The following is a 5,535-nucleotide window of genomic DNA, read 5'->3' on the forward strand; positions in this document are numbered from 1 at the left end:
AGACATGCTAACCTCTCACCATTACAATAACAGGGGAGGTTAGCATTTTATATCATACCCCCAAGACATGCTAACCTCTCACCATTACAATAACAGGGGAGGTTAGCATTTTATATCATACCTCCAAGACATGCTAACCTCTCACCATTACAATAACAGGGGAGGTTAGCATGTTATATCATACCCCCAAGACATGCTAACCTCTCACCATTACAATAACAGGGGAGGTTAGCATTTAATTAAAAGCTGAGCAGCGACCCACCATGAGCAGTGTTCAAATATATCAAGACCAAAGAACAACTAAAACATGTACCTTCTGAAGAAAAACAGCAAAAAAAAACAAAGTAAATATACCCCCACCCGGGCCCCTATCCCCCCCCCACCTGGGCCCCTATCCCCCCGGGCCCCTATCCCCCCATCTGGGCCCCTATCCCCCCCCCCCACCTGGGCCCCTATCCCCCCCCCACCCGGGCCCCTACCCCCCCCCACCCCGGGCCCCTATCCCCCCACCCACCCGGGCCCCTATCCCCCCACCCACCCGGGCCCCTATCCCCCCACCCGGGCCCCTATCCCCCCCACCCGGGCCCCTATCCCCCCACCCGGTATGCAGACCTTTGATAAAGCCAAGCACTAAAACATCTGATTTAGATAATAAAAGCCTTGATAAGTAGTTGGATGAATCAGGTTGCCTCAGGTTGAATCAGGCCTGCAGAACCAGTAGCTCTGATCACTGTCTGTTTTCACCAGAGAGAAAGCTATACTGCCACCTAGTGGTGTATCAGAATGTTACCTGTCCCGTCCTGTTCGCGGGGGTCTCTGTATCGATGCATCCTGAGGACGTGGTCTGAGATCTCTCTGTCCTGCTCTGCATCCATGTGGTCCAACATGATGAAGAGCAGGTCAAACCGAGACAGCAGAGAGTCCTGCAGGCCAATGTTCTCCATAGGAGTCTTATACTGATCGTACTGGGAGAGAGAAGAGTAAGGGTTAGATGACTTCTAGAGAGAGAGACAGGGTTAGATGACTTCTAGAGAGAGAGGAGAGAGAAGGGGTTAGATAACTTCTAGAGAGAGAGAGAAAGAGAGGAGAGAGAGAAAGGGTTAGATGACTTCTAGAGAGAGAGAGAAAGAGAGGAGAGAGAAGAGTAAGGGTTAGATAACTTCTAGAGAGAGAGAGAGAGAAAGGGTTAGATAACTTCTAGAGAGAGAGAGAGAGAAGAGTAAGGGTTAGATGACTTCTAGAGAGAGAGAGAGAGAGAGAGAAAGGGTTAGATGACTTCTAGAGAGAGAGAGAGAGAGACAGGGTTAGATGACTTCTAGAGAGAGAGAGAGGGTTAAATGACTTCTAGAGAGAGAGAGAGGGTTAGATGACTTCTAGAGAGAGAGAAAGGGTTAGATAACTTCTAGAGAGAGAGAGGCAGAGAGAGAGAAAGAGAGAGAGGAGAGAGAGAAAGGGTTAGATAACTTCTAGAGAGAGAGAGAGAGAGAGGGTTAAAAGAAGGATAGGTTAATTTTATACATGTTTTATAACAAAGTGTTCAGACACAATAGAAAGGGAAGACATTATGTGTCAAAGGTCAGAACTATAAACTCACCCTGCCGTAGACGGGGTTGGCAGCTGCCAGCACGGAGCAGCGGGCGTTGAGCCTGGCATGGATACCGGCCTTGGCGATGGTGACACGGCCCTGCTCCATCACCTCGTGGATGGCTGTGCGGTCCATGTCGGACATCTTGTCAAACTCATCGATACAGACCACACCCCTGTCCCCCAGAACCATCGCCCCAGCCTCCAGACGACGCTCACCTTATGAGGAGGAGCAGAGTAGGGGAGAGAGAGTGATGGGGAGAGAGAGAGGGTGATGGGGAGAGGGTGATGGGGAGAGAGAGAGAGTGATGGGGAGAGAGAGAGGGTGATGGGGAGAGGGTGATGGGGAGAGAGAGAGGGTGATGGGGAGAGAGAGAGGGTGATGGGGAGAGAGAGAGGGTGATGGGGAGAGAGAGAGGGTGATGGAGAGAGAGAGAGATGGGGAGAGAGAGAGTGATGGGGAGAGAGAGAGTGATGGGGAGAGAGAGAGTGATGGGGAGAGAGAGATGGGGAGAGAGAGAGTGATGGGGAGAGAGAGAGTGATGGGCAGAGAGAGTGATGGGCAGAGAGAGAGTGATGGGCAGAGAGAGAGTGATGGGCAGAGAGAGAGAGATGGGCGGAGAGAGGCAGGGAGAGAGTGATGGGGAGAGAGAGAGAGATGGGGAGAGAGAGAGAGTGATGGGGAGAGAGAGATGGGGAGAGAGAGAGTGATGGGGAGAGAGAGTGTGATGGGGAGAGAGAGGGTGATGGGGAGAGAGAGGGTGATGGGGAGAGAGAGAGTGATGGGCAGAGAGAGAGTGATGGGCAGAGAGAGAGATGGGGCGGAGAGAGAGATGGGCAGAGAGAGAGATGGGCGGAGAGAGAGAGATGGCCAGAGAGAGAGAGATAAAGAGAGATGCGGAGAGGGGGGATTCAGTGAGTCATTTTGGGTCGTTCAGTTATTCAATTAATTTGTTATTTCATTGTCAGTATGATTTAGTTATCGACTTAATTGTTTAATGTTTTACGATCATTCATAACACTATTGTGTCAGCTATGATTTTTCTCATTCAGTAAAATTTTAACTTGTGTGTGTATGTCTGTGTGTGTGTGTGTGTGTGTGTGTCTGTGTGTGTGTGTGTGTGTGTGTGTGTCTGTGTGTGTGTGTCTGTGTGTGTGTGTGTCTGTGTGTCTGTGTGTGTGTGTGTGTGTGTGTGTGTGTGTCTGTGTGTGTGTGTGTATGTCTGTGTGTGTGTGTGTGTGTGTGTGTGTGTGTGTGTGTGTGTGTGTGTGTGTGTGTGTGTCTGTGTGTCTGTGTGTGTGTGTGTGTCTATACCAGTCTCCTGGTCAGTGGTAACAGCAGCGGTCAGGCCAACCCCAGATGACCCTCGGCCGGTGGTTGGGATGGCTCGGGGTGCCGTGTGCAGGACATAACGGAGCAGCTGGGACTTGGCCACCGACGGGTCACCTAGTGGAGGGAGAGAGAGACGGGTCACCTAGTGGAGGGAGAGAGCGACGGGTCACCTAGTGGAGGGAGAGAGCGACGGGTCACCTAGTGGAGGGAGAGAGAGACGGGTCACCTAGTGGAGGAGAGAGACGGGTCACCTAGTGGAGGGAGAGAGGACGGGTCACCTAGTGGAGGAGAGAGAGACGGGTCACCTAGTGGAGGAGAGAGCGACGGGTCACCTAGTGGAGGGGAGAGAGACGGGTCACCTAGTGGAGGGAGAAGCGACGGGTCACCTAGTGGAGGAGAGAGCGACGGGTCACCTAGTGGAGGAGAGACGGGTCACCTAGTGGAGGAGAGAGACGGGTCACCTAGTGGAGGGAAGCGACGGGTCACCTAGTGGAGGGAGAGAGAGGCGGGTCACCTAGTGGAGGGAGAGAGAGGCGGGTCACCTAGTGGAGGGAGAGAGAGGGGGTCACCTAGTGGAGGGAGAGAGACGGGTCACCTAGTGGAGGAGAGAGAGGCGGGTCACCTAGTGGAGGGAGAGAGCGACGGGTCACCTAGTGGAGGGAGAGAGACGGGTCACCAAGTGGAGGGAGAGAGAGCGGGTCACCTAGTGGAGGGAGAGGGCGACGGGTCACCTAGTGGAGGGGAGAGAGACGGGTCACCTAGTGGAGGAGAGAGAGACGGGTCACCAAGTGGAGGGAGAGAGAGACGGGTCACCTAGTGGCGGGAGAGACGGGTCACCTAGTGGAGGGAGAGAGACGGGTCACCTAGCGGGAGGGAGAGAGGCGGGTCACCTAGCGGAGGGAGAGAAGGCGGGTCACCTAGCGGAGGAGAGAGAGACGGGTCACCTAGCGGAGGGAGAGAGACGGGTCACCTAGCGGAGGAGAGAGAGACGGGTCACCTAGCGGAGGGAGAGAGACGGGTCACCTAGCGGAGGGAGAGAGACGGGTCACCTAGCGGAGGGAGAGAGAGACGGGTCACCTAGCGGAGGGAGAGAGAGACGGGTCACCTAGCGGAGGGAGAGAGAGACGGGTCACCTAGTGGAGGGAGAGAGAGTGAGACAGAGAGAGAGTGAGACAGAGAGAGACAGACAGAGAGAGACAGACAGAGAGAGAGACAGACAGGCACAGACAGAGAGAGAGAGACACAGACAGAGAGAGAGAGAGAGAGACAGAGAGAGACACAGACACAGAGAGAGACAGACAGAGAGACAGACAGACAGAGAGAGAGACAGAGACAGAGAGAGCGAGAGACAGACAGACAGAGAGAGACAGACAGAGAGAGAGACAGAGAGAGAGACAGACAGAGAGAGACAGAGAGAGACAGAGAGAGAGACAGAGAGAGACAGAGAGAGAGAGAGACAGAGAGAGAGAGAGACAGAGAGAGAGAGATGTCGTCTCAGTACCTATGAGCAGTACATTGATGTCTCCTCTGATACGTGACCCATTCTCCAGAACCTTCTCCACTCCTCCCAGCAACATACACAGGATGGCCTTCTTAATGTATTCGTGACCGTGGATACTGGGGGCTAAGGAGCGGGCCAGCTGGTCAAACACATCCTGGATAGGAGACAGGATGAACAGACGTTTGAGGGAATGCGTTCGAGCAAGACGATCCCCCTTGACCTCAGGAAGAAGCGTTCGCGAACAGAGCGACTATCCGTCTTGTCAGATCAAGGAAAGAGACACTATTGAGGTGTGTCCACGGTGACAGGTCGAGTGTTCGCGCAGAGCGACTATCCCGTCTTGTCAGATCAGGAAAGAGACACTATTGAGGTGTGTCCACGGTGACAACTAGAGGGCTAGAGGGAAAGCGTATCAGGTCCTTACCTGCTTTGACTTGCTGAAGAGTTTGATCTTGGCGGCGTCGTCCGCTGAAATGCGGAGACACTTCTTTACTCATCTGTTTCACCTGACAGGCTATCATGATGGTCCTGGAGAACAGAGGAAGAAACGTCTCACTTCCTGACAGAAACGCCTCACTTCATGACTGAAACGCCTCACTTCCTGACTGAAACGCCTCACTTCCTGACTGAAACGCCTCACTTCCTGACAGAAACCTCTCACTTCCTGACAGAAACCTCTCACTTCCTGACAGAAACCTCTCACTTCCTGACAGAAACCTCTCACTTCCTGACAGAAACCTCTCACTTCCTGACAGAAACCTCTCACTTCCTGACAGAAACCTCTCACTTCCTGACAGAAACCTCTCACTTCCTGACAGAAACCTCTCACTTCCTGACAGAAACCTCTCACTTCCTGACAGAAACCTCTCACTTCCTGACAGAAACCTCTCACTTCCTGACAGAAACCTCTCACTTCCTGACAGAAACCTCTCACTTCCTGACAGAAACCTCTCACTTCCTGACAGAAACCTCTCACTTCCTGACAGAAACCTCTCACTTCCTGACAGAAACGCCATTTAACAACGTCTTGTAATAATGCAAGTCAAGTAATAGTGTTTGTGTGAAGTGTATATTTTTTAGGCGGGACTTTGTCAACTTTTAGGGTGTTTTGTATTTC

At 52.8% G+C, this 5,535-nt stretch overlaps 1 pseudogene; it reads right to left on the minus strand.

Annotated features, from left to right (window-relative positions):
- Nucleotides 1–5,434, minus strand: part of LOC135534003 (DNA replication licensing factor MCM3-like) — a 22,426-nt pseudogene extending 16,992 nt beyond the window's left edge.
- Nucleotides 5,435–5,535: the final 101 nt, after the last annotated feature.

Source organism: Oncorhynchus masou, unplaced genomic scaffold (genome assembly GCF_036934945.1).
Source record: "Oncorhynchus masou masou isolate Uvic2021 unplaced genomic scaffold, UVic_Omas_1.1 unplaced_scaffold_2907, whole genome shotgun sequence".
Classification (NCBI taxonomy): Eukaryota; Metazoa; Chordata; class Actinopteri; order Salmoniformes; family Salmonidae; genus Oncorhynchus; species Oncorhynchus masou.